General features: G+C 44.4%; 1 long non-coding RNA gene across 1 annotated transcript; it reads left to right on the top strand.

The window, feature by feature from the left end:
- The first annotated feature begins 2,929 nt into the window (after nucleotides 1-2,929).
- LOC116360136 (uncharacterized) lies at nucleotides 2,930-4,404 on the top strand. The gene is made up of 3 exons (XR_004206923.1): nucleotides 2,930-2,974; nucleotides 3,100-3,375; nucleotides 4,355-4,404. It is a non-coding gene; the product is annotated as an uncharacterized LOC116360136 (long non-coding RNA).
- Nucleotides 4,405-10,010: the final 5,606 nt, after the last annotated feature.

The following is a 10,010-nucleotide window of genomic DNA, read 5'->3' as shown; positions in this document are numbered from 1 at the left end:
GAGAGTGGGAGCAGGGAGGAGAAATGGAGAGGGGGAGAAGAGCAGAGGGGTGAGAAGAGGAGAGGGGAGGGGTAGAAATTGGGGAGAAGAGGAGAAGAGAGGAGGAGAGAAGAGGGGGGAAGAGAGGGAGAGAAGAGTAGAGGGGGAGAGAAGAGGAGAGGGGGAGAAGGGTAGGGGGGAGAAGAGGACAGGGAGAGGGGAGGTGAAGAAGAGGAGAGTTGGGGGAGAAGAGGAGAGGAGAGGGGGGATAAGGAGAGAGGAGAAGAGGAGGAGAAAAGGAGAGGGGAGGGGAGAAGAGGAAAGGGGAGGAAGAGGAGAAGAGAGGGGAGAGGAGGAGAAGAGAGGGGAGAGGAGAGGGGAGAAAAGTAGAGGTGGGAGGGGAGGGGAAGAAGAGGGCAGGGGAAGAAGTGGAGAAGGGAGGGAGGAGAAGAACGGGGGAGAAGGGAGGGAGGAGAAGATGAGAGGGGAAGAAGATCAGAGGTGGGGGGAAGAGGAGAAGAGAGGTGGAGAAGAGGAGAGGGGGAGAAGAGGAGAGGGGGGAGGGGTAGAATTGGGAAGAAGAGTAGAAGAGAAGGGGGGGAGAGAGTAGAGGGGGGAGTTGAGGAGAAGAGAGGGAGAGAAGAGTGGGGGGAGAAGAGGAGAGGGGAGAAGAGGAGAGGGGAGGGGAGGAGAGGGGAGAGGAGGAGAAAAGAAGAGAGGAGAGGAGAAGGGGAAAGGGGGAGAAGAGGAGAGGGGGGAGGGGGGGAAGAGGAGAAGAGAGGTGGAGAAGAGGAGAGAGTGGGAAAAGAGGAGAGGGAGGAGTTGAGGAGAAGAGAGAGGGGGAGAAGGGGGAGAAGAGGAGAGGGGGGAGAAGATGAAGAGAGAGGGGGGAGAAGGGGAGAGAGGAGTAGAGGAGAGGGGTGAGGAGAGGGGAGGAGAGGGGGGCGAGAAGAGAGGAGAAGAGAGAGATTGAAGAGGAGACGAGAAGGGAGAAGAGTAGAGGAGAGGAGAGGAGAGGAGGGGGAAGAAGGGGAGAAGAGAGGGGGAGAAGGGGGAGAAGAGGAGAAGAGAGGGGTTTGAAGAGTAGTAGAGAAGGGAGGAGACGGGAGAAGAGGAGGAGAGAGGGGTTTGAAGCGGAGGAGAGAGGAGGAGAGGAGAGGAGCGAGGAGTGGAGAGGGGAGGAGAGGAGAGGAGAAGAGAGGGGGAGAAGAGTAGAGGTGGGAGGAGAGGGGAGGAGTGGAGAGGGGAGAAGAGTAGAGGAGAAGAGAGGGGAGAAGAGGAGAAGAGTAGAGGAGAGGGGAGGAGAGGGGGAGTATATTAACTCAATTCTACTGACAATGTTTGTCTATGGAGATTGCATGGCTGAGTGCTTGATTTTATACATCTGTCAGGAAGGGGTGTGGCTGAAATAGAGTCCACTAATTTGAAGGGGTGTCCACATACTTTTGTATATATAGTGTATGTACACATGGGTGTTGTTGCACCATACCAACGATAAGCCTGTCTTCCCCATCACATCATGAAAGGTCATGTTGATGTTCATTTAACCTCTGTCTCTCTCTTCCTCTGACTCCTCTCTTTCCCCTTTGTTTCTCTCTGTCTCTGTCTCTCTCTTTCTCCTCTGTCTCTCTCTTTCTCCTCTGTCTCTTTCTCTCTCTTTCTCCTCTGTCTCTCTCTTTCTCCTCAGATCTCCAGGCTCAAAGCATCAGTCCACCAGGTAGGTAGAGTATAAATCTACAGTGATTATAGCAGTTCAATATTAGTCAACTTTATTATCCCACATGGAGAAATTCATGTGTCCATACAAACCATTCTAAACCCCAATAACAAGTAGTGTTTTATGGAACTACTAATACTTGTCAACCACAAAGCATCACTGCTGTTAGAATGACAGAATCACTGTCATCATCTGTCCTCACCACTGTGTTTTCCTCTCTGCTGTTTACAGCTGAACTCTCAGTCAGACTGGTGGATGGGACCACTTCCTGTTCTGGGACAGTGGAAGTCTTCTACAGAGGAGAGTGGACAGGTCTATGTTCTAGTTGGTGGAGCATAATGAAAGAGGCCAAGGTTGTGTGTAGAGAGATGGACTGTGGGAATCCTGTATCTGAATCTAGAGGACCTCTGATTGAAGATGGAAGAAGAGGAGTCACACTATTTAGTATTTGTCGTGGAAATGAGTCTTCTATTAGACAGTGTGACATCTTAGGAGAACCTGGTTTCTGTGATGGTGGATATTATCATCATGTGACCTGTTCAGGTAAGAGACTGGTCATATTGAGAGATTTATTTATACATTATACAATATTACCATGTATCATGTTTTATGTGTTTTTATTTCATTTAAATAGAGGGAGAGATGTCAGATGTATTTAAACATTATATTTGTGTTTGTCATATTGGTTTATGGGAGATGTTCATGGGCAGATCATTGTAGTTCAGATGGTACTGAAGTGAAGCTGCCTGATGGATGTCCAGCTGTTTATTTTCTATAAAGTGAAGTGAACTTATTCCTGTCTCCTGCCTGCATTATTCCCAACCTGATCCTGAGTGACTAAGAACCCATTTCTACCTCTTACAGTATCAAACATAGCAAACTACTATCTTTTATCCAACATATTTGTGTTTAGTCCTTGACAGTGTCATCAACAAAACTGATTGAATATTCAACCAACTCTTTTTCTCCAGAGTCTGTGCGGCTTGTGGATGGAGCTGGTCTCTGCTCTGGGAGAGTGGAGGTGAAGTCCTATCAGTCCTGGGCCTCAGTGTGTGAAGCTGACTTTGACCGGCAGGATGCAGAGGTAGTCTGTGGGGAGCTTGGCTGTGGGGCTCCTGCAGCTCTACAGGGGGGGGCTCTATGGAGAAGGTGAGGGTCAGACCTGGGATAAAGAGTTCCAGTGTAAAGGCAAAGAGTCCCTTCTCCTGGACTGTGACACCTCAGACAGAGAAAACAACACCTGCCTACCTGGTAATGCTGTTGGACTCACCTGCTCAGGTAAGAAACAGTTTGTCACTCAATCAACATTGTTTCTCACCTGGAGTGAAGAATATGAGAGACAATATAGGTGTGTTTTAGTGAGAAAATAGTAAGATTACTGTCTCTCTCTTTTCTTTTCTCAGAGCCTGATGATGTGAGTCTGGTGGGAGGAGGCAGTCGCTGTGCTGGTGGAGTGGAGTGGTACGACCAGGGAGCGTGGAGGACTGTGGGAACTCTCTCTGACGTGATGTTTACAGCTGCAGTAGTGTGTAGACAGCTGGGTTGTGGCTCCACTGTTTCAGCACTACCTGGAAACACCACTAGAGGGTTTAGAGTTTCCTGTTCTGGGTCTGAGTCTTCACTGAGGGAGTGTAGAAGAATGTATGATCTCCTTCCTGGACTCACAGTGATCTGCTCAGGTAATAACAAGATACACTATATGGCCAATAGTATGTGGACTTTAGTGGATTCGGCTATTTTAGCCACATCTGTTGCTGACAGGTGTAATAAATTAAGCACACAGCCATGAAATCTCCATAGACAAACATCGTCAGAAAACTGTTCTTACTGAAGATGTCAGTGAATTTCAACGTGGAAAATCTTGGAGCAACAACGGCTCAGCCGTGAAGTGGTAGACCACAAAAACTCACAGAACGGACCGCCGAGTGTTGAACCACGTAGAGCGTAAAAATAATCCTCTGTTGTAAAACTCACTGCTGAGTTCCACATACTTTAGTCCATGTATTATATCTCCTTCCTGGACTCACAGTGATCTGCTCAGGAAATAACAACATATTATAATTATATTCAACTGATTTCCTTCATTCATACAACTTCCTCTGCACCTCTCATGATGACTGTTTAACTTGTCAGTCTGCTTTACTAAATAGATCAATCAGTCAAGTAGGAATCAAATACAACTTAAATATCCCAGAATGCTTTGTATTTGAGTGTTACCTCAGTGAACGTCTCTACTCAATACCACTGTCACAAAGAGAGGAGGAGGGAGGAGGAGAGGAAGAGGGAGATATGGGAGATATCAAATACATTTTTATCACTGAGTTCTCACCAGTGATGTCATCATAACCAGTAACCTTTTCTACTCTTGGCCCATCCTGACCCTGACATACAGTATCAGACCTTGTAGATCAGATGGTACTGAAGTGAAGCTGCCTGATGAATGTCCAGCTGTTTATTTTCTATAAAGTGAAGTGAACTTATTCCTGTCTCCTGCCTGCATTATTCCCAACCCTATTCTGAGTGACTAAGAACCCATTTCTACCTCTTACAGTATCAAACATAGCAAACTACTATCTTTTATCCAACATATTTGTGTTTAGTCCTCGACAGTGTCATCAACAAAACTGATTGAATGTTCAACCAACTCTTTTTCTCCAGAGTCTGTGCGGCTTGTGAATGGAGCTGGTCTCTGCTCTGGGAGAGTGGAGGTGAAGTCCAATCAGTCCTGGGCCTCAGTGTGTGAAGCTGACTTTGACCGGCAGGATGCAGAGGTAGTCTGTAGGGATGTTGGCTGTGGGGCTCCTGCAGCTCTACAGGGGGGGCTCTATGGAGAAGGTGAGGGTCAGACCTGGGATAAAGAGTTCCAGTGTAAAGGCAAAGAGTCCCTTCTCCTGGACTGTGACACCTCAGACAGAGAGAACAACACCTGCCTACCTGGTAATGCTGTTGGACTCACCTGCTCAGGTAAGAAACAGTTTGTCACTCAATCAACATTGTTTCTCACCTGGAGTGAAGAATATGAGAGAAAATATAGGTGTGTTTTAGTGAGAAAATAGTAAGATTACTGTCTCTCTCTCTCCTTTTCTCAGAGCCTGATGATGTGAGGCTGGTCGGAGGAGGCAGTCGCTGTGCTGGTGGAGTGGAGTGGTACGACCAGGGAGAGTGGAGGACTGTGGGAGCTGCTGACAGGACCAGGATGTTTTTGTCTGTAGTAGTGTGTAGACAGCTTGGTTGTGGCTCCACTGTTTCAGCACTACCTGGAAACACCACTAGAGGGTTTGGAGTTTACTGTGATGGGGATGAATCTGCACTGAGGGAATGTTCCAGAAGTTATTATCTCCTTCCTGGACTCACAGTGATCTGCTCAGGTAATAACAACATATTATAATTATATTCAACTGATTTCCTTCATTCATACAACTTCCTCTGCACCTCTCATGATGACTGTTTAACTTGTCAGTCTGCTTTACTAAATAGATCAATCAGTCAAGTAGGAATCAAATACAACTTAAATATCCCAGAATGCTTTGTATTTGAGTGTTACCTCAGTGAACGTCTCTACTCACTACCACTGTCACATGTCATGTTATTGTCACATCTAAATGAGGAAAGTAGTTGAGGAGCTACGTTTTCTTTTTCTCTCCTCTTGTTCCAGATGTCCTGCTTCAGCCTGATATCAACATATGTTGTCTCAGTGACTGTAGGCCCACTACTCATGTTGCCCTGTGAGGGAGGGTGGCTGGCACTGTTACATGCTGATGTTATTGTCATATCTATAGGAAACTAGTTGAAGAGGTTTTTCTTGTTCTCTTTTATTGTTACAGATCTCCTGGTCCAGCCTGATATCTTCCTGACTGACCCAATGGGAGGGGTCTTCAGGGGCCACCAGGGGCCTGAGATGTTCAGGGGCTACAACTTCACCATCACCTGCTCCACTCAGCCACAGTACCCAGGAGGCTCCTTCCTCCTCACGTTCACCGGCTCCAACAGAACCCAGACCCAGCCAGCTGTCAATCACTCTGCTGCCTTCCTCTTCCCTGCTGCAGATGACTCCCACCAAGGAAACTACAGCTGTGTTTATGACAATTATGTTTTCTCTCATAACTTCTCCTCTGAGAGTGAGCTCCTCTCCCTCACCATCACAGGTAACTGAACACGAACCAGACTTATAACTTTGTCATTGACAAATTTCCCACAGATCTATGTGATGATGATCAGTCCCCTCATCAAAGGTGTTTCTGTTTGCAGCCTCTCCTCTGCCAGCCTTCATCATCAGACACGTTGTAGTGCTGCTGATCCTACTGACATCCATCACCACCATCTACCTGTACTACAAGGTAAAGACATTTACTCAGACGTTACAAGTCATTTAAACTAGAGGGTGAGGGTGAGGGGTAGAGGGAAGGAGAGAGAATGGAGATACTAGAGAGTAAATGTCTGACTGTTGGTGCTGTGTCTCCCTAGCCCACCAGGAGGCAGAAGAGAGTGAACAGGGTGAGCAGCATGGATCTTTATGTCAATGCCATGGAGATGGTCTCTCTGAGCTCCAGAGCTGAAGCTGGACCAGGAGAGGAGAGAGCAGCCCAGGGGACGGAGTAGGAGTAGAATGAAGCTGAATTTTAATAACAAGTTCAGAATTAGTTTCTCTTTCTAGAACCTTGGAAGAAATCTAAAAGAAGTGACTGCAACCACCATTATTCATTTAGTTTGGTTTTTACCACCAGAGTAACATGGGATTTAGGTAACATGGGATTTAGGTAACATGGGGGTTTGGGTAACATGGGGGTTTGGGTAACATGGGGGTTTGGGTAACATAGGGGTTTGGGTAACATGGGGGTTTGGGTAACATGGGGTTTGGGTAACATGGGATTTTGGGTAACATGGGGTTTTGGGTAACATGGGGTTTGGGTAACATGGGATTTTGGGTAACATGGGGTTTTGGTTACATGAGGTTTTGGTAACATGGGGTTTTTGGGTAACATGGGGTTTGGGTAACATGGGATTTTGGGTAACATGGGGTTTTGGATAACATGAGGTTTGGGTAACATGGGGTTTTGGGTAACATGGGGTTTTGGGTAACATGGGGTTTTGGGTAACATGGGGTTTGGGGTAACATGGGGTTAGGGGTAACATGGGGTTTGGGGTAACATGGGGTTTGGGGTAACATGGGGTTTGGGGTAACATGGGGTTTGAGGCAACATGTGGTTTTGGGAAAAATGGGATTTGGGGTAACATGGGGTTAGGGTAAGATGGGGTTTTGGGGAACATGTTGTTTGGGTAACATGGGGTTTTGTTAACATGGGATTTCGGTAACATGGGATTTTGGTAACAATCGGTTTTTAATTATTTTAAGAGAGTAGCTCAATTACGTCTGTTTCATGTTCCAGTATTGCTTCTTATCTTTATTTAGTGTCTCTTAGATTCTTTATCTTATTTAGTGTCTCTTAGATTCTTTATCTTATTTAGTGTCTCTTAGATTCTTCATCTTATTTAGTGTCTCTTAGATTCTTTGTCTTATTTAGTGTCTCTTAGATTCTTTATCTTATTTAGTGTCTCTTAGATTCTTTATCTTGAAGTGTCTCCATTATTAGTCCAGGTATTATTATAATCATCTGTTCATTCTTTGTATGTTGAAACATTTTTTAATAAAGGGGTTTGTTGTTGTTTACCTCATGATGTTATTGATTATAAATGTTATGATATTGATTATGAAGTAGATTATTGTTGTGATGTTGCTCTCTAAACTGCCATGTAATCAACTGAATGCTTTTAATCAAATTACAGGCTGTCAGTCTTGTGTGATTTAATTATTAGACAGACTACAACATACAGTATGAATTAACTGAGATCAGTCTGGTGTGATTGAATTATTAGACAGACTACAACATACAGTATGAATTAACTGAGATCAGTCTGGTGTGATTTAATTATTAGACAGACTACAACATACAGTATGAATTAACTGAGATCAGTCTGTGTGATTCCCCTCTTGGACAGACTACAACATACAGTATGAATTAACTGAGATCAGTCTGTATAATTACCCTCTTGGACAGACTACAACATACAGTATGAATGAACTGAGATCAGTCTGTGTGATTCCCCTCTTGGACAGACTACAACATACAGTATGAATTAACTGAGATCAGTCTGTGTGATTCCCCTCTTGGACAGACTACAACATACAGTATGAATTAACTGAGATCAGTCTGTGTGATTCCCCTCTTGAACAGACTACTGAGATCAGTCTGTGTGATTCCCCTCTTGGACAGACTACATCATACAGTATGAATTAACTGAGATCAGTCTTGTGTGACTCCCCTCGTGGACAGACTAAATAACATTGTAGTTTGCTCTGTTTTTTGATAATTATTTCCAATGTGTCAAGTAATCATCTTTTGGTTTTCTCATGATTGGTTGGGTCTAATATGTTTGCTGTCCTGGGGCTCTGTGGGGTCTGTTTGTGTTTGTGAACAGAGCCCCAGGTCCAGCTTGCTTAGGGGACTCTTCTGTCTGTCTCTGTGTCTCTCGCTCTTTCTGTCTGTCTTTCTGTCTCTCTCTCTCACACACAGATCAGAGGCTAATAATATCACCTGCTAATTCAAACAGTGAGAAACTACAAACAAACAGAAAGACAGAAGACATCAATGTAGTTATTTATCCTCCATAGACTATGATGTATTGTTGTCCTGGTGTGTAGTTATTTATCCTCCACATAGACTATGATGTATTGTTGTCCTGGTGTGTAGTTATTTATCCTCCATAGACTATGATGTATTGTTGTCCTGGTGTGTAGTTATTTATCCTCCACATAGACTATGATGTATTGTTGTCCTGGTGTGTAGTTATTTATCCTCCACATAGACTATGATGTATTGTTGTCCTGGTGTGTAGTTATTTATCCTCCACATAGACTATGATGTATTGTTGTCCTGGTGTGTAGTTATTTATCCTCCACATAGACTATGATGTATTGTTGTCCTGGTGTGTAGTTATTTATCCTCCACATAGACTATGATGTATTATACATACCTGGTCTCTGCCCCAATAATCTCTCCTTCCTCCCAAAGTGATGATATATTGATTGACTGGTATGTGTTGTAGTGGTACCTGGCTGGGGAAACATCTACATACCTGGTCTCTGCCCCAATAATCTCTCCTTCCTCCCAAAGTGTGCACTTGTTCACTTCTCTTCATGGACAGGATTTGAATTGATTGATTAGCAAGAATTGATTAGCATGCTTTTACACTTTATGGGGTGTAGTGAACGAGTGCACACTTCAGGAAGCAGTAAATACTTTTGGGACGCACCCCTGGCCCAGGCCGGAGGATCTCCAAACTGACCACTTGTCAAAGGTAGCCTACACATTCGGTGGTGCTCTATTCTGGAATATTAACTGCCGTTTGTCGCCCCCTGGTGGAAATAACCTCTTATTGATCTACGTCTCCATAGAGATCTCTGCAGTTTGTACCTCGCAGCACACCGTACAAATATTCGAGGTTAAATGCCTATATTACCGTTCTGCTAGCAGCAGGATAATATGTTGGCAGCACATCATCAGATTATTTTCTTCTAAATAAGAGTCCCCCTGCAAAGACAAACTCAAACTCAACTTTGAGAATATCGATTATTGTAGCAGTGCAGTGCAACTGTTTTTCACAGCATTGCAACCAATTTTGAAACAAATAAATTGAAAATGTGACATATTTTATTATTGTATTAATTATACCAGCATTTCTTCTGAATGTTTCCAAACTAAATACTGGTATGTTGAAAGCTGTAGGCAGTGGTGTAGTGGTGCCTGGAGAAGTGGGTATACAGTACTCTAATTTAGCAAAACATTTTCCAAACGGCCCAGAGAAGGAAAGGCACCCTGTGTGAAAAGCACAAGAAACAGTGATACACACTGAATGACCTAAATGATGAATCCCATATTGGTCTTTCATAGTCAGACCAACCCAAGTGGTACTGTTCAGTAGGATAATAGTAGACCAACCCAAGTGGTACTGTTCAGTAGGATAATAGTAGACCAACCCAAGCTGTACTGTTCAGTAGGATAATAGTAGACCAACCCAAGCTGTACTGTTCAGTAGGATAATAGTAGACCAACCCAAGCTGTACTGGTCAGTAGGATAATAGTAGACCAACCCAAGCTGTACTGTTCAGTAGGATAATAGTAGACCAACCCAAGCTGTACTGTTCAGTAGGATACTAGTAGACCAACCCAAGTTGTACTGTTCAGTAGGATAATAGTAGACCAACCCAAGCTGTACTGTTCAGTAGGATAATAGTAGACCAACCCAAGCTGTACTG

The sequence above is a fragment of the Oncorhynchus kisutch genome, unplaced genomic scaffold, assembly GCF_002021735.2.
Source record: "Oncorhynchus kisutch isolate 150728-3 unplaced genomic scaffold, Okis_V2 Okis07a-Okis12b_hom, whole genome shotgun sequence".
In the NCBI taxonomy this organism is placed as follows: domain Eukaryota; kingdom Metazoa; phylum Chordata; class Actinopteri; order Salmoniformes; family Salmonidae; genus Oncorhynchus; species Oncorhynchus kisutch.
The sequence above is the reverse complement of the archived record's forward strand: the minus strand, read 5'-3'. Positions and strand labels throughout refer to the sequence as shown.